A 26,643-nucleotide genomic window follows, 5' to 3' on the forward strand; every position below is an offset into this window, starting at 1 on the left:
ACTGTGAAGGCAGGATGTTTAGAGCTGAATGATGTGAGAAAGGTGACTGAATGATGTCTTTACTCTGAAGAAAAGTGACATTTGATGCTCTTGACTTACATGTGAAACAGATACTTTCTGTCTTCATGTTGTTGGCGTTGGGAAGGTGGAGGACTGCCTCGTGGACTTGTAGTCCCACATTCCTCGGAGCCTCACCTCCAGCAGCAGAAGGTCAGGGGCCCGCCGCTCCCTCCCCGAACGTGACGCTCCATCTGTGCCCAACTGCCGGCGTTTGGCACCCGACTCAGGCATCTGCCACCTGCGCCGGCTGCCAGCTCGCCGTACACGCAGACATCTGCTGCGTTAGTGCTGGAGGGGCGCGCTCAGTCAGCGCAACAACAAACAGACGGCCAAACAATGTCCTGTACGCCTCTCTGACGACCTGCCGCCCCGTTCAGACTTCAGGCCGTCAGGGAGGCTTCACCTGCAGAGACCTGAGAGCGAGACGAGACGCTGGTTAAACACCATTCAACAGATGAACAGAGCTGCCATCTTTGTTTGGCTCTCACTGTTTTTTTTTTGTTTTTTTTTTAGCAGCCATTAAAAGTCAAATTCAGCCTGAATGACTCTGATCTCTCTGGTTACTAAAGTGTAGCTGGTAGAGATTCAGATTACAGAGTGTATAACTACACTCAGCTGCCAGTTTATTAGGTATAAACAGCTAAAACTGTCTGATACAACAGCCTGCAATAAATCCTCCCGTCATCAGGTTCACCGAGGTCAGAGGTCGGGTGGTTCATCTATAATGTTGTCATCCTGTTGTCTGTGCTGTATTTCTATCATTTTCATCCTCCTGAACATTTTCCCCTGTTAAAGGTTAAAGGTTTTGCTGTTCAGACTGTAAAGCCTCCTGAGGTTAACTTGTGATCAGTGATATCGAGCTGCACAAACAAAAATGGGTTTGACTTTATCAGTTTTAGTTGAACCTGTTTTACAGAGGTGTTGATGGAATAGTTTCACTCATTAATATGAAAGATTAGAAACGTCTGTCAGTATAAAGGACAACAGTTTAACAGCAGCACTAACTACAGCCTCCAAAAACAATATGAAGATTATAATAAATGGTGTTTGTGAGTGAAAGTGTATGAATTTAACTTTTAATCATTTATGATCTGCGGATACGTTTATCAAAACTTGTAATTAATCATTTTAAAAAATAACGTCTTACGGCTATACAGCCATATTCACACTGTTGAACCATTTCCACCAGTTACTCTGTGATAATATTACATTTTATTAGGTACTAAACAAACACTTACAGTGAAATCAGTTTCTTCTACACACAGAATTGTTTCCTTCTTATTTCTTATAATCCAATAATCTTCCAGAGAAACAAACCTGCAGCAGTTTGACTTCTACTTTTTCCCAACTTATATACTGTACTGCTAGCTTTCAGTGCTAGCAGTACAGTATATTATTATTACATGTGTTAGCTGTTGGGACCAGCATGGTATTTTATGTAATATGTGGAGTTTCTCTTCACTAAAACAATTGGAGGCAGATTATTTGAACTGTTAAAGAAAAACTATTTCAGTAACGCTGCAGCAAACTGTCTTCGGTCCGACTCCTTATGTGGGGACGGAGCGAGACGGAGACGACACAGCTTCCTGTCTGTCTTCAGTTTTGGATCAGTAGAAGTCGATTGGTGTTGAATCTCAGCAGTGAGACATTGAATCTGCTCTGTATCTCTGGCACAAAGGACATTATTCATTCATTACTTTTGCCGTTGGCGGCGGACATATTGTTGATGCCCCTCAGCCCCACACGGTGGACAGATGGCAGGGACACTGTCATTAATTTAAAACAGGCAGAAATGTTAAAGACTCTGCTCGAAATCTGCTGAATCATTGCGTTGAAACACTAAACATCCATTCAGTGTTTTACTGAGTCTGAAAATCAGCTTTAAAACAAGTTATAAGACCATAAATAATGAGACCTGTTTGTTGTAATACACATAAAAGTGCAGTCAGTGTGTGAGCAGAGACAGCAGTTCAAATATAAGAGTAAATATTAGTTGATCGTTAATGTGTGCAGGCTGAAAGCACTTGAAATGCTGCTTATTGTAGCAATGTAGGCAAAGGATGGGTTCATAGTTCATCAGGTCAGTCATTAAACCAACAGTCAGTGTGTTTCTGTCTGTAATCATTCCTCCTGTTCATACTGACCAGTAGAAGATCCTTCATAATGACCTTACAATGGAAGTGATGAAAGTTTATCTGAAGCTAATATGAAGCTTCAGCGTCCAAATGAGTCAAATCAAGTAGATATCTTTCAACGTTACAGTCTTTTTAGTGCCAAAGTTCCTCTTTTTGTTACTATACTTCCACCTGCAGCTCAACAGGGAAACACTGTCCGAGGAAACACAAAGAGGGAATTTGATGCTAAAAAGACTGTAAATGTGTCAGATATCCACTTGATATGACTATGTCTTAAGACACACTGGAAAAACTGAACCTGTCCTTTAACTGTCAGCTGACGTGTAAATGAGTGGATGTACAGCAGTTAAAGTGTCGGCTGGACAGTAATAAGTGAAAGCAGCATCAGTTAACATGTAATGTGTGAAAGGATTTAAACTGCAAGTTAAACTGTAAACGATGACGACATTAGCATGTTCAGTGTAAGCTCTGAAAGCAGTGGAACAGTAAACATTAAGTGGATTCAAATGATATTGATCATACAACACTCAAACTCACTACTAAACACTGGAAACGTGAAAGTCTCCCAGACTAAAACAGACTCAGCTGAGCACTCATGAAAATATGACAGTTTGGAAAATGCAGCTGTGAAAGTGGTTTCATGTCTTTAATGACGTCCAATAACACTGTAAGTCTTTAACATTGCTAATAATGACAATAATAAACCTTATAGCACTAATTCCTATGAGCAGACAACTTAAACAGCAGGTAAAATAAATGATTAGTTTCTCGATAAATCAATTAATTATTTTGTCTTTAAAATGTCATAAAACAGTGAAAAATGAACCACTGTGACGTCTCATGTGTCTTGTTCAGTCTGATTAAAGATATTCAGTTTATGACTAGTTACAGGACCGGTTTGTCTACATTATGACACTTTTATAATGTTTGAAGGGTGGAGAGAAAGATCCGTTTGAATACAATTTTGAGAAAAGTTCATTTGCAGGATATCTCTGAGTAAAAGATGTCAGTCCTGCAGCGACTCAAACATCAGGAGCAGCTGCAGCGAAAACCTCAGACTGCAGATCTGAACCGCTGTTAAAAACCTGAGGTGGCGTCAGTGAAAGCAGCATCAGAGCTCTGGGACGGCGTCCTCAGAGGGACATTAGTCATGTAGATCTGCAGCATTAGTGGCAGCAGTGATTTATGGTTTATGTTGACAACGGTCCATTACAACTCCCTGCTGAGCTGCGTTCACTGCAACACAAACACACACGTGACACCTGACACCCAGAAACACTGCAGAGGGCCGACACAGCGACTACACACTGAGGCCTGACTGATGCCACAATACTACACTATACTACACTACACTACACTACAGTACACTACACTACACTACAGTACACTACACTACACTACACTACAGTACACTACACTACACTACAGTACACTACACTACAGTACACTTTACTACACAATACTACACTACACTACACTACACTGCACTACACTACACTACACTACAGTACACTACACTACAGTACACTACACTACAGTACGCTACACTACACTACACTACAGTACGCTACACTACACTACACTACAGTACACTTTACTACACAATACTACACTACACTACACTACACTACAGTACACTACACTACACTACAGTACACTACACTACACTACACTACACTTTACTACACAATACTACACTACACTACACTACACTACACTACACTACACTACACTTTACTACACAATACTACACTACACTACACTACACTACACTACACTACACTACACTACACTACACTTTACTACACAATACTACACTACACTACACTACACTACACTACACTACACTACACTACACTACACTACAGTACACTACACTACACTACACTTTACTACACAATACTACACTACAGTACACTACACTACACTACACTACACTTTACTACACAATACTACACTACAGTACACTACACTACACTACACTACACTACACTACACAATACTACACTACACTACACTACACTACACTACACTACACTTTACTACACAATACTACACTACACTACACTACACTACACTACACTACACTACACTTTACTACACAATACTACACTACACTACACTACAGTACACTACACTACAGTACACTACACTACACTACACTACAGTACAGTACACTACACTACACTACAGTACACTACACTACACTACAATACACTACACTACACTTTCCTACACAATACTACACTACAGTACACTACACTACACTACACTACACTACACTTTACTACACAATACTACACTACACTACACTACAGTACACTACACTACAGTACACTACACTACACTACACTACACTACAGTACAGTACACTACACTACACTACAGTACACTACACTACACTACACACTGAGGCCTGACTGATGCCTGAGGTGAACACAATACTACACAATACTACACTACACTACACAATACTACACTATACTACACTACAGTACACTACACTACAGTACACTACACTACACTACACTACAGTACAGTACACTACACTACACTACAGTACACTACACTACACTACACACTGAGGCCTGACTGATGCCTGAGGTGAACACAATACTACACAATACTACACTACACTACACAATACTACACTATACTACACAATACTACACCACACAATACTACACTATACTACACTACAGTACACTACACACTGAGGCCTGACTGATGCCTGAGGTGAACACAATACTACACTATACTACACAATACTACACTACACTACACTACAGTACAGTACACTACACTACACTACAGTACACTACACTACACTACACTACACTACACTACACTACACTACAGTACAGTACAGTACAGTACACTACACTACACTACAGTACACTACACTACACTACACACTGAGGCCTGACTGATGCCTGAGGTGAACACAATACTACACTTTACTACACAATACTACACTACACAATACTACACTACACAATACTACACTACACTACACTACACTACACTACACAATACTACACAATACTACACTTTACTACACAATACTACACTACACTATACTACACTACAGTACGCTACACTACACTTGACTACACTACACTTTACTACACAGTACTATGCTACACAATACTACACTACTGTACGCTACACTACACTTTACTACACTACACAACGCTACACTTTACTACACTACACAACGCTACACTTTACTACACTACACTATACTTCACTACACTACACTACACTACACTATACTTCACTACACAACGCTACACTTTACTATACTACACTATACTACGGTACGCTACACTACACTACACTACACTACACTACGGTACGCTACACTACACTACACTAAACTACACTACACTACACTACACAACACTACACTACACTACACAACGCTGCACTTTACTATACTACACTTTACTACGGTACGCTACACTACACTACACAACACTACACTACACTACACTACACTACACTACACAACGCTGCACTTTACTATACTACACTTTACTACGGTACGCTACACTACACTACACTACACAACGCTGCACTTTACTACACTACACTTTACTACGGTACGCTACACTACACTACACTACACTACACTACACTACACTACACAACGCTGCACTTTACTATACTACACTACACTACACAACGCTGCACTTTACTATACTACACTTTACTACGGTACGCTACACTACACTACACTACACTACACTACACTACACAACGCTGCACTTTACTATACTACACTATACTACGGTACGCTACACTACACTACACTACACTACACTACACTACACTATACTTCACTACACAACGCTACACTTTACTATACTACACTATACTACGGTACGCTACACTACACTACACTACACAACGCTGCACTTTACTACACTACACTTTACTACGGTACGCTACACTACACAACGCTGCACTTTACTATACTACACTTTACTACGGTACGCTACACTACACTACACAACACTACACTACACTACACTACACTACACTACACTACACAACGCTGCACTTTACTACACTACACTTTACTACGGTACGCTACACTACACTACACTACACTACACAACGCTGCACTTTACTACACTACACTTTACTACGGTACCCTACACTACACTACACTACACAACGCTGCACTTTACTACACTACACTTTACTACGGTACGCTACACCACACTACACTACACTACACTACACTACACAACGCTGCACTTTACTACACTACACTATACTACGGTACGCTACACTACACTACACTACACTACACTACACTACACTATACTTCACTACACAACGCTACACTTTACTATACTACACTATACTACAATTCACTACACTATACTACACAACACTACACTACACTTTAATATACTACACTATACTACAATTCACTACACTATACTACACAACACTACACTACACTTTACTACACTACACTATACTACACTACACTACACAACACTATACTACACTTTACTACACTATACTACTGTACGCTACACTACAGTATACTACACAACGCTGCACTTTACTATACTACACTGTACTACAGTTCGCTACACCATACTATACTATGGTATGCTACACTATACTACACAACACTACACTACATTATACTACACAACAGTATAACAGGAAACACTTTGGTTTGCATAATAAATGTAATATTACAAAAAATAACCCATAATTTCTTTCATGCAAACCAGATACTGTATGATAAATAATAGTATGTATTCAAGTCCATTTTATTTTTATAGCTTAATATTAGAAATCACAACTTAGCCTGAGAGGACTTTACAATCTGTGCAGTAATACGACATCCTCTGTCCTCAGACGCTGGTATAAATGTTGCTCAACAAACTACAATATTCAAGGTCATTAATACTGAATAAATGATTTATTTCCATTTTTACTACAAAGATCTTTGTAACATCATATTATCTTCTCTGTCTAGAACAATTCGATACACCTGGAAAAGGATTATTATTATTATTTCTGTTTACCTGTAAATGCAGCTACTGTCTGAGAGAGAAAAAAGCGCACTGCAACAAACTTCACTGTCACAGATGTACGACCCAAACACAGACATCAAAGACAAAAGGACAGGTTGGGGACAAATCAAATCAAAATCCAAAAGAAGAAGCTCGGTAACAAGGAGGCAGTCGAACACAGGCGAACCAGTCCAAAACCACAGGCGAACCAGTCCAAAACCACAGGCGAACCAGTCCAAAACCACAGGAACGGCAGATAACAAACAGGAACAGGGTGGCTGGAGCGCAGCTGTACAACAAAGCAGCATAGAGGAACTGGTCGGGAATGAATGTAGAACTGGGACTGATGGGTAATGAGCAACAGGTGAGCAGGTGGCTGTGGGAACCAGGCAGGACGGTCTGGGGCCATCTGGTGGACAGGTGGAGAAATGGCTGCTCTGCTGGGAAACGTATTCGCCACCTGTGTCCTGTAAACACGCCATCTGTAGCTGATTGGACGGGACTGTGCACAATGCATTTCGGTTGTTCAGAGTGAAAAGAGGATTTATAGGAGAATTTACAGCCTTTCTCTCAGTTTTCTCTAGTCATAAGGCAACAATTTTCTAAAATAACTGCACATTTCTATTATATAGGTGACCTAGTTTTAAGAAATTATCATATTTACATCTGTGAAATTCCTCTGTAAGTCATCTATAAAGTTCTCTATCTACTAGATCTGCACTTACATAATAAAGTAACTGTGTAGTGTCCAAACAGACTATGAGGGATGCTGTCTCTCTTTTACACCAACTTAAAGTAAAACACTGAATAAGTTCAGGTGTCCACATACTTTTGGCCATGTAGCGAACTTTGAGTTTGGAAAATTGATATTTGTGTGTTGGTTTTATTCCTGCTTCGTTGTGTTAATGAACCATGTTTCAGTTTCAGTGACACACTGACTGAATCACATCCTCAGTGCTGAACATCTAATCCCATTACAAACACACTGCAGGCTGCTGCCCCCCCCCCGCCGCCCCCTCCCCCCGTCAAGGCAAATATTAGCAGAAAGCAAATAATCCTGCAGGTTGTGATTAAGATTTTAAATGGATCCCAATTGTGTGCTTTTTGGTTAATGAATAACAAAGTCTTGGAGGACGGCGTCTGTAATTTATTAAACATGAAAAGCTCCTTGATGAAATATAGAAACTGGATGTGTTTTTGCATTTCAAACGATTTGCACGGCCAGCTCGCTCGCATGCTAATGAGCAGCGAGTTTCAAAGAGTTATAAAAAGAAATGAGTTAGAAACTGAATTCCCCTGTTTGACAGAAAAAAGGTGTCAGAGAGGCGAATCAAAACCTACAAACACAATAAAATGAATTTATTCGTGTGAACTTCTGAAGGTTTCATCTACACAAACAATTAAAATCATTAAAGACGAGTGAATATTCAACCTGACGGATCATCTGGACACAAACAGACAGATTTATAAAGATAAAATCAGCGGTTTGAGCTAACTTGAAGCTATCTGTACCTCACATAGAGTTAGCGCAGGGATGTCGGTCACTGAAATACACATTACAGGACGCAGATTAACAGTCAGTGTAAACAGTCAGAAATCTGGTTTGTTTGTAGTTCCAGGTTTAATTAGCTGTTGAAGATGAGATTCATCCTCTGAGGAACATGAACGTCACATCCATCCATCTAACAGTTGTTGAGATATTTCAGTGTGGAGCAACACTGATGTTCCTGAAGCAAAACGAATCACTGACTCAGTCCGTACGTGTTGATGACTCCCAACGTAAGGAAAGACTGTAAAATCCCACAAAGTCCTGTCAGACAGCTGCTAACACCAAACTAACGTTACGGCACCAACACCGACGACAACATCCAGCAACAACATAACAGAAGTTATTCACTCTCTGGGTTTCTGGAACTGAACTTTCTGCTCTGCTGTCTGACGGCTTTAACAGATGCAGATCTGACATGCTGATTAAACTATACAACTACATATAAATAAGTCAATATTAGCTCCATGTTGACCTACTACAACAGTAAAATACTACTTACACATTAATGCATCCATAATCCAACATTATAATATATAATAATCACTAACATAATGAGTACTTTTAAAAGTACTTTTACTGCAGTAACATGCACACAAGAGTTACTTGTAGTAGAACATGTAGAATTTTAAATACATATTCAACATGTAGCAACTGAATAATAAACATAGTATTACTACTTGGAAAATGAATAATAAACATTTCACTGTCTTTAAATCTGCAGTAACTCATGTTTAGTTTCCACCAGAAACAAGATGTGAACAAAACTCTGACGTATCATCAGCTTTAAGATGCTGAACTTAAAGCAAACAGTTGTTTATTTACGGAGCAACATTATCATTCATGTGGAGTCGTGTTTCTGTCCAATATTCTCTCTTTCAGCTGTTTCTGCTCTCTACCGACTCCTGAGGGAAATATCTGGCTCTTTAGCTGCTAAATGCTCCACTATGTTCACCAGCTAGTCTACAGCTAACTGTGAGCAGGTAGTGTTCAGCTGCTTTTTACAGCTTTTACTCTGAAAAACGACGCTATGAGACGCTGAGAGTGAAGCAGAACAGTGAAGTTGCAGCCGGACAGATAAACAATGAGCTGAAACTCACTATAAAGCTCCGTAAAGCCGAGAGGAGCTGCAGAGTCACTGATGGTTCATCACTACGAACCAAACACACATTACTCACTGTTATAGATCAGACTGTGGAGGGATGGTAAAAAAGATTATTATAGAAAATATAGATTATTATAAGAATATGAATTATCATAAAACGAGACATTATTATAAAAATAGGGATTATAATTATAAACACACTCTAAGGCCTTCTATTCTATTTTATTCTATTTTATTCTATTGTATTCTATTCTATTGTATTGTATTCTATTGTATTGTATTGTATGTTGTTGGTATGTTGGTGCTGTACATCCACAGTGTTACTGTGACATGAAAACGTGTTTGTTACTGCAAATATTTGAGATAAAGATGAAGCTGGTGTATCTGAGCAGAAAGTCTCTCCTCGCCTCGTGGCCCACTTTCAAACTCACATGACTCTGTCTCCATGGTAACCGAGGACACCAAACAACCAGGGAAAATACGCCTAATTAGCATTTTTGAATTAACACAGTAACAGTTTTCAGTTTGTTGGAGAGAAACTGGAAGAGACAGCAGAGGAGAGAGAGGTCATTCTGTTCATGAGTCCACATGTTTCCAATAAAGATTTACTTTTAAATAATATTATATTCTGAGAACTTTTCAATTAACAAACATTAAGCGAAGCAAAGGACATGATGAAACTATAATATACACACACAGACTGACAGAAGGACAGTAAAGTCACAGCAGCAGTGCCGTTGACCAATAACAAACCATCCCGATGGCCGTGACCATCAGCTTATTGTCTCGTTAGCAACCAAGCTAATAGGCTTGCTAACTGACTGTTAGCTCATTAGGTCATAGAGCTTTGAACTCTGTTGAATGAGATGAAGAACAACAACTAAATGTCAGGAGGAGTAATCACAGAAGCTCAGACAGACTTTATGAGTGTTAGCATGTTCCTGTCTGGCTAGCGTGTTAGCAGTTAGCTCGCTACCTACTGTAGTTCACCAACGATCTGAGTGAGGCGTTAAAACAACGCAGAGGCCTGTTGTTTAAAGAACGGGTTCATAGTTCATCAGGTCAGTCATTAAACCAACAGTCAGTGTGTTTCTTGCTGTAATCATTCCTCCTGTTCATACTGACCATTAGAAGATCCCTTCATAATGACCTTACAATGGAAGTGATGGAGGACAAAATCCACAGTCTGAAGCTAATATGAAGCTTCAGCGTCCAAATGAGTCAAATCAAGTAGATATCTTTCAACGTTACAGTCTTTTTAGTGCCAAAGTTCCTCTTTTTGTTACTATACTTCCACCTGCAGCTCAACAGGGAAACACTGTCCAAGGAAACACAAAGAGGGAATTTGATGCTAAAAAGACTGTAAATGTGTCAGATATCCACTTGATATGACTAACTCAGACTGCTGAAGCTGAATAGAAGCTTCACACAGACTTTTAAATGACTGTGTGGACACACTGTGGATTTTATCCTCCATCACTTCCATTAAAGCACATTTGAAGGATCTTTAATATCCAGTATGAACAGGAGGAATGATTACAGACACCTGACTGCTGGTTTAACACACTGGACCGTCCGTTAAGTTAGTGTCCAGTCCAGTTGGAGTTAAACATTATCAGAAGATCACAAAACAAACAAACCACAGCAGTTTTGTCACAGACAGGATTTACAACTCTGGAAAGTTTTCATGGTGGCAACCACGACATTATTATTTGTTGTGAGTCTGCAGCCATGTTGGTCCTGGTTACGTTTCCTGAGAGTCAAAAACATTTCATTTATGTGCAGCAAACACATTTCAATTAATAAATTAATAAAATGTTTTCTTTAATAAATTAATAAAATGTTTTCTCCATTTTAGAGTAATGATGTAATTTCCTAGGAAGACTGTAACACTGGAGCATAAAAACAGAAGTTATGTTTTTGTTTGGTTGTCTGGTTTGTTGCTCTCCTACTTCCAGGTAAGAAGATCATTTCTAAGTTTCTACTAGTAAAGATTATAAATCTAAAATATAATTTCTTAAAAAAGGTTGTAAAATGTTTGCTGCACTGAGTCTGTCACTTTTTAGTGAGAGAGTTATGAGACTAATGAACTGTGAATAACGATCATACAAACAAAGCTGCATCACAGTTAACAATATAATCTATATACAGTATAACGCTTCACTCTTTACTTTGAGTAAATTTGACTAAACTGTCATTAAATGAGCTGCAGGGCTTCTGTTGAAGTAAAGGATCTGATTGCTGCTCGTCAGTACTGAAGAGTCCCACGTCTAACCTGCTCCTGAACGTCTCGTCCGCCCGTCTCCTCCCCGGACGTTTGATGTGCGGCGAGCAGCAGGTTGGTCTAATTATGGTCCCGCTGTGAGGCCTCGTCTCATCATCATCTCATCATTATCCACTAAACGCTGCTTCACCTGCAGCCGGCTGGGTTTATATTTACTGTCAAATTAAAGACTCCACCTCGGGACCGTTAACGAGCTGCTGCCAGAGGAGAGGAGGAGAAACGTTTACAGCACTTTACTGCACTTTACTGCAGTTTACTGCACTTTACTGTGATGATCATATAAAAAATCTGCAACAGTTTATTCAGAAAAATGCACCAAAATATTTTTGTGTTACTTTGTTTTAAATTGTGAGCAGATTTAAAATACAGCCAGCCCGACATATGACTGACTGACTGATGAAGTTAGACCGTCGGTCGGCCTTCGCCAGCCAAGTGTCGCCACTTCCTGTATCTGCTGTTTCAAATTAAAAGCCCTGTAGCGTTTCAGACGAGGTCCAGCCTGGACTTGTTTTAAATCTCATAAACTGAACTGTTTTTAATTTGATAATGAAAGTGATCAGTTTTAACTCAGAGGACGGACCAGGGGCCGCTTCAGACGGAGCTCCGTTAGCTCGGTGCTAACGTTACGTTTCTACACGTTCACATCCAGACTGAAGCTACGTTCATGTTTCACACAGACGACCTTCATCTGAGATCAACACCAGCTGAAACTTCAGTGAACGAACCGTCGGCACATCGTATTAAATGTCAGAGCCTCGTATGAGCCGCTGAACCCTTCAGTGAAGATTTAAGTTTTCCTAATTTCACATTAGATATGAGATCACGGAGCCTCCAGAGTGAAGAGCAGTGAAACAGTTTGAGCTGATTCTGTGCCTGAAGGCACAAACAGGCCTGACTGTAAACAGGATTAAGGCGAAGGCACCGCAGGGCCGGATGAACGTGGAGAACGGGCTTCTTGGCTGGATATCAGCTTCACTTCTGACACATTAGCGGTGAGATTTGTGCTGTTTGAGGAGGAAAAACAAACTCCAGAGGAGAGGAAAGTGTTCAGGCTGATGCTGTGGAACAATAGCAGCTGGATTTGACTCACCGACAGCAGCGACCGACATCAGGAGGAACCAGATCGACGTGGACCTCCTCCTGCTGGCTCCGGTCCAGGTCCGGCTCCTCCTCTGGGGCCACAGAGAGAACAACAACACGGCTTTAATTGGCTGAATTAACCGAGGCTAATTACTATGCTAATGTTTACCTGGTGGAGACAGCAGGGCCCGGACCCCCGGGCCGCCCGGAGCGCAGGGTGTTTGTGATGAGTCGGCCTCACATCGCTCCGGATTAATCGAGCTGAGACCGGAGAGCGGCTCCCATCAGATGGAAAACATCCTGCTGGAAATGAGCACAATCAGAGGGAATCATGGGAAATATTCACATGTTTTAAAGGACCACACTAACAACATTTAGTTTCACGCAGCCGTTGATTTCCATTGTTTAAACCCCAGAATCCACTCGACCGTCTCTCTGTTCCCCGCTTTGTTTAAATAATAAATATATATAATAAATATAAATATTCTTTTTATCTGTTTGACTTTTGCTGGAATCTTTTAACAAGCTGGAAGCTGCTTTGTTTTGACCACAGAACTAAAACAGAAATAACTGAATTACAAGGCATCATGGGAAATATTCACAGCTCAGCTTTAAATGACCAGACGGCTGTTTTTTAAAATTCAAAGTAAATTTATTTTTTTTAAATCTATTTTTCCAGTTTTACAATAAATGTTGGAATTTTAAAAACAATCAAAAGTGAGTTTTATATCATTCATGTTAAAAGAGATTAAAGTGGAATAAAATGACAAAGCTCATAAAATAATGAATCACATGCAGGCGGGTAGTAAATATATATATATATATATATATATATGGTATATGTATATAAATATATAGTGTATATATAGTAAATATATATAAATACTGTTAAACTACTTGTTGTTGGTTGAAAAAGAACTTTATTTAAACAAAACATTCACACGTTCACAGCTCAGTTTAAAGCAGCTGTTTGTTTAATTAATTAATTTAAATTATTATTATTATTATTATTATTATTAACATTATGTGTTAATATTTCACATTAACAGCCAGCTGTTAAAATGTCTTTAGAAAAAACAGACAGATAATATAAAAACTTTATTGATACAGAACTTTTCAATACAAAGTTCTTTATGTGATTAAAACCAGATTAAAACATTTCATGGCTGCATCGAGACAAATACAGTTAAAAATTAAAATAAAGTGGAAAACGAAACCCGACAGTGATATAAGATATAATATAATAAAATAAAATAATATAATAATAATAATTTTACAAAATGTGACACATTGGAAATAAAACTGAGCTACATTAATAAAATACTTCGTTAGAATTTGAATGTATTTTTCTGTTAATTAACTTATTTTCATAATATTTTGTTGCTTTAATTTTGTATTTATTTTATTCGGTTTCTTTTTTCTGCATGAACTGAAGTATTTAGAAACAGTTATAAAGTATAAAGTGTTTATTCCTGATCTGTAATCTTGTAAACATGTAAAACTGTTTTTAAATGTTTATCTTGAAAGCCTTTTTTATTCTGAACGTGGTGTTTTTTTCTCTTCCTGGCAGAGTTTGTCCTCCGTATCCTCCAGATGTGACCGTCAGTTTTCTCGTCTCTTGTGAGGAATGCACGTCGGGTTTTAATCCCACGTGTGTCACGTCACAGATGTTTACTGTAACACAGAGCAGCTCAGGCCTACAGTATGGAAATGACTCGGTGTTGTAAACTGTGCTGCAGTCGGACAATAACGTTCCAGCTGCAGAGAACAAGGAGCTGTAATCATCGGCAGGCTGTGGGACAGACAGTAGGCACAGTGATCGACCGGCATCCCAGACATCTCACTGATGTCACCCTTACCTTTCACAAGTATTCACAACAAATTACACTTAAAGTACAAAAGTAAAAGTACTCAAACACTGAAAATGGTTTCAGGATAATAAATATGATATTAATGATTAATGATACATTGATAAGTAAACATTACAAATCAGCTGCTAAAGTTAGAACTTTATAAACTGCCAGGTTTATAAAATACATCAGAATTCATTAGTTGATTGTATTTTGTATTAATAATCTGAATGTGCAAAGTAACTTTTAACTAAAGCTGTTAAATAAATGTAGTGGAGTAGAAGTAGAAGGAAATACTCAAGTAAAGTACAAGAACCTCAAACTGTACTGAAACCTGCAGAGTTCACCAGATAAACCTCTCTGTGTGTCTCTGACGTTCCCACGCCGGCCAAGCAGGCTAACTTCCTGTTAGCCCTCTGCTAACTCAAACACTCTCCAGATGTTATCGGACTGAATGGATCAAATTCTGATGGTGAAGCGAGAAAACGTCCCGCGCTGCAGCTTTAAGCACAGTAGTTGAGTAAATGTACTTAATTACTTTCCAGCACTGCTTGAATCAAAGTGTGACACATACTGAATATTATCAGATGAAGTAAAAGCAGCTCACAGTGAAATGCAGCCGTGTTCGTGTGATATTTGGCTGTAGAAACATAACACTGAACTCTGATTGGTTCCCGCTGCAGCGCCCCCCAGAGGTCGCAGCAGCTTCACTCTGATCGAACTGTTAATTGATGAAGAAGTGCTTCTGTTTATGACACTGCTGTTCTACGCTGTGAACATACATGTAGTCTGTAGCTGGGAAGATAAACACACAAGCATCAGCAACAACTACCATCATCAAACACCGACTCAGAGGGACTGGAAACATCTGCTCCCAGTTACAGGCAGGCCAGCGGCTACCTGCAGGTCAGAGGAGGAGGTATAATGATAACCACATCATCATACTGACACCACCAGTCCCTGCAGGAGCCACACTTCATGAAGAGGGTCTCTGACAGACCGCCAGACACAAGCAGGGAATATCTTTTAGAAGAACCGTGTTCATCAGCCTTGTTATTGATCCTGCAGCCTCTGAACTCTTCATCATTGTTCATAAAGATCTTCCTCATGTGATGATGATGATGATGGTGCAGAGCGCTGTCTAACACGTCAGCTGGGTTGAGATCAGGTGACTGTGAAGGTCGTAACATATGATTCATCACAGGATAAAGCTGATCACTCACAAATACTTTGTATTGTTTAGCAGTGACCCTTCCCCAAACCATGCCAGCATAACAGAGCCCCCAGACCCCCTCACTGTAGGGGTCCAGCATCCAGACCTGGACCAGGTTTTACTTCAGTGTGTCACCTGCCCTGTCCTGAATCACAACATAATAAACAATGTTATTAATTAAAGTATTAAGAGTCTGTCCTCCGAGAACAACGACTCAACAGGTCGTAATGTCAGCTGATAGTTTGAGTGACAGCTGACATCTAGCGGTCGTAGTGTGTGGTGTCCACTGAGGTGGAGCAGTGCTGTTGCAGTAAATATCTGCTGTTGCAGTAAAATGTCTGCTGTTGCAGTAAAACGTCTGCTGTTGCAGTAAAGTATCTGCTGTTGCAGTAAAATATGTGCTGTTGCAGTAAAGTATCTGCTGTTGCAGTAAATATCTGCTGTTGCAGTAAAATGTCTGCTGTTGCAGTAAAACGTCTGCTGTTGCAGTAAAGTATCTGCTGTTGCAGTAAAATATGTGCTGTTGCAGTAAAGTATCTGCTGTTGCAGTAAAACGTCTGCTGTTGCAGTAAAGTATCTGCTGTTGCAGTAAAATATGTGCTGTTGCAGTAAAGTATCTGCTGTTGCAGTAAAACGTCTGCTGTTGCAGTAAAATATGTGCTGTTGCAGTAAAGTATCTGCTGTTGCAGTAAAACGTCTGCTGTTGCAGTAAAATGTCTGCTGTTGCAGTAAAACGTCTGCTGTTGCAGTAAAATATCTGCTGTTGCAGTAAAACGTCTGCTGTTGCAGTAAAATATCTGCTGTTGCAGTAAAATGTCTGCTGTTGCAGTAAAGTATCTGCTGTTGCAGTAAAATATGTGCTGTTGCAGTAAAATATCTGCTGTTGCAGTAAAATGTCTGCTGTTGCAGTAAAGTATCTGCTGTTGCAGTAAAATATGTGCTGTTGCAGTAAAGTATCTGCTGTTGCAGTAAAACGTCTGCTGTTGCAGTAAAATATGTGCTGTTGCAGTAAAGTATCTGCTGTTGCAGTAAAACGTCTGCTGTTGCAGTAAAGTATCTGCTGTTGCAGTAAAACGTCTGCTGTTGCAGTAAAATATGTGCTGTTGCAGTAAAGTATCTGCTGTTGCAGTAAAACGTCTGCTGTTGCAGTAAAATGTCTGCTGTTGCAGTAAAACGTCTGCTGTTGCAGTAAAATATCTGCTGTTGCAGTAAAACGTCTGCTGTTGCAGTAAAATATCTGCTGTTGCAGTAAAATGTCTGCTGTTGCAGTAAAGTATCTGCTGTTGCAGTAAAATATGTGCTGTTGCAGTAAAATATCTGCTGTTGCAGTAAAATGTCTGCTGTTGCAGTAAAGTATCTGCTGTTGCAGTAAAATATGTGCTGTTGCAGTAAAGTATCTGCTGTTGCAGTAAAACGTCTGCTGTTGCAGTAAAATATGTGCTGTTGCAGTAAAGTATCTGCTGTTGCAGTAAAACGTCTGCTGTTGCAGTAAAACGTCTGCTGTTGCAGTAAAACATCTGAAATATTTAGAACATTTTTTAGTATCTGAAAACATCTTTATGTTCTTGTTGTAACGAGATATTTTCACATCTCGTTATAAAAACGTGAGCAGCTAAATACTGTTGTTATAAATGTTCTGAATTCATTTTAATTATTTCAAATTATGTAATTTTCTGTCTAAATACGACAATACCCATGAGCCTCAGCTGCTGTTGCTATGGAGAAGTCAGCGGTGGTTTTAAACACTTATCGTTACAGTTGTAAAAAAAAAAAAAAGTGTTGCCATGGTTACATAATTCACTCAAAGTGACCCAGAAATAAAAATGAAGTGATTTATTCTGGAGATTGTGAAACCAGTTTTTAGTTTCTGATCGTGACTGAAGCTCAGTGATTGGATGTTTCTTGCTGAAATGCATCTTGGGAGTCGTAGTTGACTGTCGACAGGTTTGTAGCTTCAACTTTCCATCAGAGATGTTTTGTTCCAGAAATCAAGTTGAACAAACTTTAACTTGAACTCTTTCAGCTGCAGGAGTTGAGTCACATGTTTCAGAAGATCTGGATAAAAATATTGATTATTGATTCTTAATGTTCAGAGATTGATCTTTGCATTTAGAGCTTTTTACTCAGTAAATGTTGTTAGTTGGTGTAAACGGTTCGGGACGATCAGCTGATCTGGTTTCTGGCTGCTGTTATGCAACTGAATCAAAGGGATCGATGCAGGTTGAACAGATCTGAGGTCAGCCTGGATCCTGATCCTGCTGCGGCCTGTGGAACATCAAAGATGGCCTCCTCTTGTTTATACAGCAGAAGGGGGGGGGGGGGGGGGGGGGGGGGAGTTGCACCAGATACATAAATGACTGGGAGCGAGGTACCTTAGCATACAAACACTCTCTCTCCCAGCAGCCGGCTGATAAGAGAGGCAGCAGAGGGGGTTGGGGGGGGGGGGGGGGGAATAACCCCCCTGCAGGAATTCAAAGCAGCTCCCGTCGCCTGGATTTAATTTGCATTCTGAGCAACGATAGTGCAGCGCGAGGCGGCGATTGGAGCGCGCTCAGTGGAGCGGCGTGCCCACCAGCTCTGCCAGAAAGGACAGTCTGGGGGCCACCTGCCCCTCTCCTTAATCCACAAGTATTTCATTTAGTGCGTCAATAACGTCCTCTGCCTTTGATCTGCGTTTGTCCCGTGGACACAACATTAAAGGCTCTCCTTCAAGCTGGGGGAAATTCAAATACCGTTACCTTCTTCTAAGGATTGCAAATGTGCTTAAATATGCCCTTTAATGGTGTATTTTCCTCCAACCGTGAGCTCAATAAATTAGTTCCCCCTTTGAGGAAAGGCCTCGGCGCTCAGCGGCGCTGATTGGCCGCTGAGTCGGGGTTCATTTATCAGTTGCTGTTGTTCTTTGACTTTAATACGACGGGAGGAGAGATGTTTTAATAAGAACTATTACTACTTTCTCCACTCAAACACTCATCAACCTGTCAGACGGTCGGAAGGGCAAAGTGACCCACGAGCTCCCCGACCTTACATACATGATGTCACTCTGACATGTATTAGTAGTAATAATCAACTGTAGGACACACTGTCTCACTTACTGCTGGGATGTTTATTAAATCACAATGTTTCACTGTTCAAGGTGTTGTTGATGTTGTTGACGTTGTTGACATTGTTGACATTATTGAAGTTGTTCGCTCTCATATTTCAGATGTGATTCAGCTCCAACATGTACGGATGGATTTGAGAAGTTGACATTTGGAGTAAAGAAGAAGAAGAAGAAGTGAAATCCTGCTACTATAGTTTGTTTACGTAGCCTCCAGAGCCGGAGGAACTAACCACCTTAGCAACCATCTTAGAAACCGCCTTAGAAACCACCTTAGAAACCACCTTAGAAACCACCTTAGCAACCACCTTAGCAACCACCTTAGCAACCATCTTAGAAACCACCTTAGAAACCACCTTAGCAACCACCTTAGCAACCACCTTAGCAACCATCTTAGAAACCACCTTAGAAACCACCTTAAAAAACCACCTTAGCAACCACCTTAGCAACCACCTTAGCAACCATCTTAGAAACCACCTTAGAAACCACCTTAAAAAACCACCTTAGCAACCATCTTAGAAACCGCCTTAGCAATCACCTTAGAAACCATCTTAAAAACCACCTTAGCAACCATCTTAGAAACCGCCTTAGAAACCACCTTAGCAACCACCTTAGCAATCACCTTAGAAACCACCTTAGAAACCGCCTTAGCAACCACCTTAGAAACCGCCTTAGAAACCACCTTAGAAACCACCTTAGCAATCACCTTAGCAACCACCTTAGAAACCACCTTAAAAACCACTTTAGCAACCATCTTAGAAACCACCTTAGAAACCATCTTAGAAACCGCCTTAGCAACCACCTTAGAAACCACCTTAGAAACCACCTTAGAAACCGCCTTAGCAACCACCTTAGCAACCACCTTAGAAACCACCTTAGAAACCACCTTAGAAACCGCCTTAGCAATCACCTTAGCAACCGCCTTAGCAACCACCTTAGCAACCACCTTAGCAATCACCTTAGAAACCGCCTTAGAAACCACCTTAGAAACCACCTTAGCAATCACCTTAGCAACCACCTTAGCAATCACCTTAGAAACCATCTTAAAAACCACTTTAGCAACCATCTTAGAAACCACCTTAGAAACCGCCTTAGCAACCACCTTAGCAACCACCTTAGAAACCGCCTTAGCAACCACCTTAGCAACCAAGGCTACAGAGCGGACGGCTGTTAATGAGCATGTGACGAGCCGACATCAGCTGGTCAACAAGGTAGAAAACAACGTCACAAACAAAGTGTTCAGAGCAGGTTGAAGTCCTGAGTTTTGACTTGCAGGCAGCATTTCGCCCTATGTTCACCTCAAGCGTCTGAACTTTGACCTCGTTTAACATCCGACACCAGAACAGGAAATAAATAAGAGAAGAAGATGAAAACTTGAATACATTCAGTATTTTTCGTGAAGTTCTAAATGTCCGTGTTGATGTTCTCGATGATATTTCTCTGCTTTGTTCTGTGACACTGCAGTGAAGCTAACAGAGGCCGATCGGCTCGCCTCCCTTCACGTCCCCGCTCTCTAATTAGGATTTTAATGTGATCATCCGGCAGCAGGAATATTCCTCTCTGAGCCGAAGGTGACAGGATTGATTTGAACCGCTCACAGGGATTAACATAATTGCTGCTTGACATATGCTGACATGATGCTAATTAGCATGTTCTCGTGTCATGCTTCCTCGTGCCCCATGAATAATTGAAATCTACAGATTTTGGCCATTCTCACAGAAACACAGGAAGTGCCCAAAAACATCAAGAGAAGAAGACATCACAGCAGATCTCTTCAACATGTGACCCTGAACGCCTCGCGTGGTGTTCAGGTCACATTTGATCTCCTCACTGACAGCTCAGAGCAGCAACAGTCAAACAGACCAGAACTGAGACGATTAGTCAGTTTATTGATTAGTCGACCAACAGAAAATATTCTGATAATCAATTACACAGATAGATAGACTGATAGACTGATAGACTGATAGATCAATAACTAAACAGCTCAAATATGAAAAATAAATAGAAGAAATAGAAATAGAATAGAGACGAGTGACTATAAACTGTTGAATAATGTTAATAAACCAGGTTTGTGATGTTCAGGCTTCTTCATGGATGTTAGAGTGAAGTGAACATTGATACATGAATAATTTACACACGTGTGAGAGAGACATAGAGAGACATAGAGAGAGAGAGAGACAGAGAGAGACATAGAGAGACATAGAGAGACATAGAGAGAGAGAGAGACAGAGAGAGAGACAGAGAGAGACATAAAGACATAGAGAGACATAGAGAGAGACATAGAGAGAGAGAGACAGAGAGAGACATAAAGACATAGAGAGACATAGAGAGAGAGAGAGACATAAAGACATAGAGAGACATAGAGAGAGAGAGAGACAGAGAGAGACATAGAGACATAGAGAGACATAGAGAGAGAGAGAGACATAAAGACATAGAGAGACATAGAGAGAGACAGAGAGAGACATAGAGAGAGAGAGAGACATAGAGAGACATAGAGAGACATAGAGAGAGAGAGAGACAGAGAGAGAGACAGAGAGAGACATAGAGAGAGAGAGACAGAGAGAGACATAGAGAGACATAGAGAGACATAGAGAGAGAGAGAGACAGAGAGAGACATAGAGAGACATAGAGAGAGAGAGACAGAGAGAGACATAGAGAGACATAGAGAGACATAGAGAGAGAGAGAGACAGAGAGAGAGACAGAGAGAGACATAAAGACATAGAGAGACATAGAGAGAGACATAGAGAGAGAGAGACAGAGAGAGACATAAAGACATAGAGAGACATAGAGAGAGAGAGAGACATAAAGACATAGAGAGACATAGAGAGAGAGAGAGACAGAGAGAGACATAGAGACATAGAGAGACATAGAGAGAGAGAGAGACATAAAGACATAGAGAGACATAGAGAGAGACAGAGAGAGACATAGAGAGAGAGAGAGACATAGAGAGACATAGAGAGACATAGAGAGAGAGAGAGACAGAGAGAGAGACAGAGAGAGACATAAAGACATAGAGAGACATAGAGAGAGACATAGAGAGACATAGAGAGAGACATAGAGAGACATAGAGAGACATAGAGAGAGACATAGAGAGAGAGAGACAGAGAGAGACATAGAGAGACATAGAGAGAGACATAGACATAGAGAGACATAGAGAGAGAGAGAGACAGAGAGAGACATAGAGACATAGAGAGACATAGAGAGAGAGAGACATAGAGACAGACAGAGAGACATAGAGAGAGAGAGAGACATAGAGAGAGAGAGAGACAGAGAGAGACATAGAGAGACATAGAGACATAGAGAGACATAGAGAGACATAGAGAGACATAGAGAGAGACAGAGAGAGACATAGAGACATAGAGAGACATAGAGACATAGAGAGACATAGAGACATAGAGAGACATAGAGAGAGAGAGAGACAGAGAGAGACATAGAGAGAGAGAGAGACAGAGAGAGACATAGAGAGACATAGAGACATAGAGAGACATAGAGAGACATAGAGAGACAGAGAGACAGAGAGAGACATAGAGACATAGAGAGACATAGAGAGACATAGAGAGACATAGAGAGAGACAGAGAGAGACATAGAGACATAGAGAGACATAGAGACATAGAGAGAGAGAGAGACAGAGAGAGACATAGAGAGACATAGAGAGACATAGAGAGAGAGAGACATAGAGAGACATAGAGAGAGAGAGAGACATAGAGAGACATAGAGAGACATAGAGAGAGAGAGAGACATAGAGAGACATAGAGAGAGAGAGAGACAGAGAGAGACATAGAGAGACATAGAGAGAGAGAGAGACAGAGAGAGACATAGAGACATAGAGAGACATAGAGAGACATAGAGAGACATAGAGAGAGAGAGAGACAGAGAGAGACATAGAGAGACATAGAGAGAGAGAGAGACAGAGAGAGACATAGAGACATAGAGAGACATAGAGAGAGAGAGACATAGAGACAGACAGAGAGACATAGAGAGAGAGAGAGAGAGAGAGACATAGACGGACAGAGAGACAGAGTGATGTGAAGGTCAGGGATTCAGGGTTTCAGGGTTTCAGGGTTTCAGGGTTTCAGGGATTCAAACTGTGCTGATATCAGTTCAGAATAACATCAAAGTGCAGCAGATATTTGAAACCAGCGTCGTTCACAACCTTTTCTCTGGAAAATCATCTTAACACGGCGTGAAGCGAACCGGACCGACCGTAATTCTTTATGTCACACAAAAAGAGTTTTATCAGCAGCAGAGTCGGTCGAGGCCTCGGGCAGAAGCTTCCCACTTCCTGCCGTCCCACAATCCTCCTCTGATGCGTTCAGACGCCAAACTTCCTGCAGTTGAGACGTGACGTCGCTGCAGTTACATCTGATCTGGGGACAGCTGCAGGCTCGCTGTCACACTCTGTTTGTGATCTGAACGGTCCTGCAGGCGAGTCGAGGTCGACCCAACCGCAGTGTATCACGGGAGGGCAAATGAGACTGGTGCAGTCCCAGTTCAAGATGGAGACCAGTAAGCAGCGGTGGAAGAAGTACTCAGATCCTTTACTGCAGTAAAAGTACCAATACAGCCATGTACAAATACTCCATTACAAGTAAAAGTCCTGCATGAAAAATCCTCCTGCAGTAAAAGTACATAAGTATTATGAGCTTGATGTAGTTAAAGTATTGCAGTAAAAGTACATAAGTATTATGAGCTTGATGTAGTTAAAGTATTGCAGTAAAAGTACATAAGTATTATGAGCTTGATGTAGTTAAAGTATTGCAGTAAAAGTACATAAGTATTATGAGCTTGATGTAGTTAAAGTATTGCAGTAAAAGTAGTGGTTTGGTCCCTCTGACTGATATATTATTATATATGACATCATTAGATTATTAATAGTGAAGCATCAGTGTTAGAGCAGCATGTTACTGTTGTAGCTGCTGGAGGTGGAGCTAGTTTACACTACTTTATATACAGTTAGCTAGTTTAGTCCACTGGTTCCCAACCTAGGGGTCGGGCCCCTCCAAAGGGTCAGCAGATAAATCTGAGGGGTGGTGAGATGATTAATGGGAGAGGAAAGAAGAAAAAACAAAGTTGTGCAGTGTTGAATGAGATATTTTAGATGTGTTCTGCAGCGTTAGAATAAAGTCTTCAGCAGCTGGATTACTCTGATAAAGTGTCACCTTCCAAACAACAGAACGAGTTCCAGTAAAACACGAAGAAGACGTCGACATCGCTGATGCTCACTTAGGATTCATCTTTAAATCCTCTTAAATGATCCTTAAAGAAACCAGCAGCTCTCAGAGCTTTTATCTTGAAATCCGCAGACAGGATGATTAAACTGCAGCGCTGCGTCTTTTCTGCTGCTGTCACACACAAACAGCAACACAACGAGCCGCTGAAGTTTAATCAGAAACGCCTCAAACACCAGATTCCCTTTACAAGATGCTGAAAGATTAGAAGAAGAGACGACGAGTCACCGTCCAATGAAAACACATCAACCATATCCAGGAGTCACATGACCACATCTCATCAGGGACAAAAGGTGGAGCACAGCATGACATCACAGCACGTCAACACACAACACGCCAAAACACAACACACACAGCACACAACACGCCAACACACAACACACCAACACACACAACATACATAACACACACAACACAACACACACAGCACACAACACGCCAAAACACAACACGCCAAAACACAACACGCCAACACACACAACATACATAACACACACAACACAACACACACAGCACACAACATGCCAAAACACAACACGCCAACACACACAACATACATAACACACACAACACAACACGTCAACACACAACACGCCAACACACAACACACACAATACACACAGCATGCCAACACACAAAACACACAACACACACACCACATACACAACACGCCAACACACAACACACACAGCACGCCAACACACAACACACAACACACACAACACACACAACACACACAATACACACAGCATGCCAACACACAAAACACACAACACACACACCACATACACCACATACACTACACACAGCACACAACACGCCAACACACAACACACACAGCACACACAACACACAACACGCCAACACACAACACACACACCACATACACTACACACAGCACACAACACGCCAACACACAACACACACAGCACACACAACACACAACACGCCAACACACAACACACACACCACATACACTACACACAGCACACAACACGCCAACACACCAACACACAACACACACAGCACGCCAACACACAACACACACAACATACACAACATACACAACACACACAACACACAACACACAACACACACAACATACACAACACACACAACACACAACACACACAACACACAACACGCCAACACACAACACACACAACATACTCAACACACACAACACACAACACACACAACACACAACACGCCAACACACAACACACACAACACAACACACAACACACACACACAGCACACAACACACCAACACACAACACACAACACACACAACATACACAACACACACAACACACAACACACACAACACACAACACGCCAACACACAACACACACAACACAACACACAACACACACACACAGCACACAACACACCAACACACAACACACACAGCACGCCAACACACCAACACACAACACACACAGCACGCCAACACACAACACACAACACACACAACATACACAACACACACAACACACAACACACACAACACACAACACGCCAACACACAACACGCCAACACACAACACATACAACACAACACACAACACACACACACAGCACACAGCACGCCAACACACAACACACACACACAGCACACAACACGCCAACACACAACACACACACACAGCACACAACACGCCAACACACAACACGCCAACACACAACACACAACACACACACACAGCACGCCAACACACACAACACAACACACACACACAGCACACAACACGCCAACACACACAGCACACAACACGCCAATACACAACACGCCAACATACACAACACACACAACACGCCAACACACAACACGGCAACACACACAACACACACACACAGCACGCCAACACACACAACATACATAACACACACCACACAGCACACCAACACACCAACACACACAACACGCCAACACACAACACACACACACAACACGCCAACACACACAACATACATAACACACGCCACACAGC

At 41.0% G+C, this 26,643-nt stretch overlaps 1 long non-coding RNA gene across 1 annotated transcript; it reads right to left on the reverse strand.

Annotated features, from left to right (window-relative positions):
- Positions 1-120: 120 nt before the first annotated feature.
- On the reverse strand, positions 121-13,660 carry LOC121907681. Its single transcript, XR_006098929.1, has 3 exons — positions 13,425-13,660; positions 13,266-13,347; positions 121-473 (listed from the first exon to the last, which is right to left on the reverse strand). It is a non-coding gene; the product is annotated as an uncharacterized LOC121907681 (long non-coding RNA).
- Between the last annotated feature and the right edge of the window lie 12,983 nt (positions 13,661-26,643).

The sequence above is a fragment of the Thunnus maccoyii genome, chromosome 11 (genome assembly GCF_910596095.1).
Source record: "Thunnus maccoyii chromosome 11, fThuMac1.1, whole genome shotgun sequence".
Lineage (NCBI taxonomy): Eukaryota > Metazoa > Chordata > Actinopteri > Scombriformes > Scombridae > Thunnus > Thunnus maccoyii.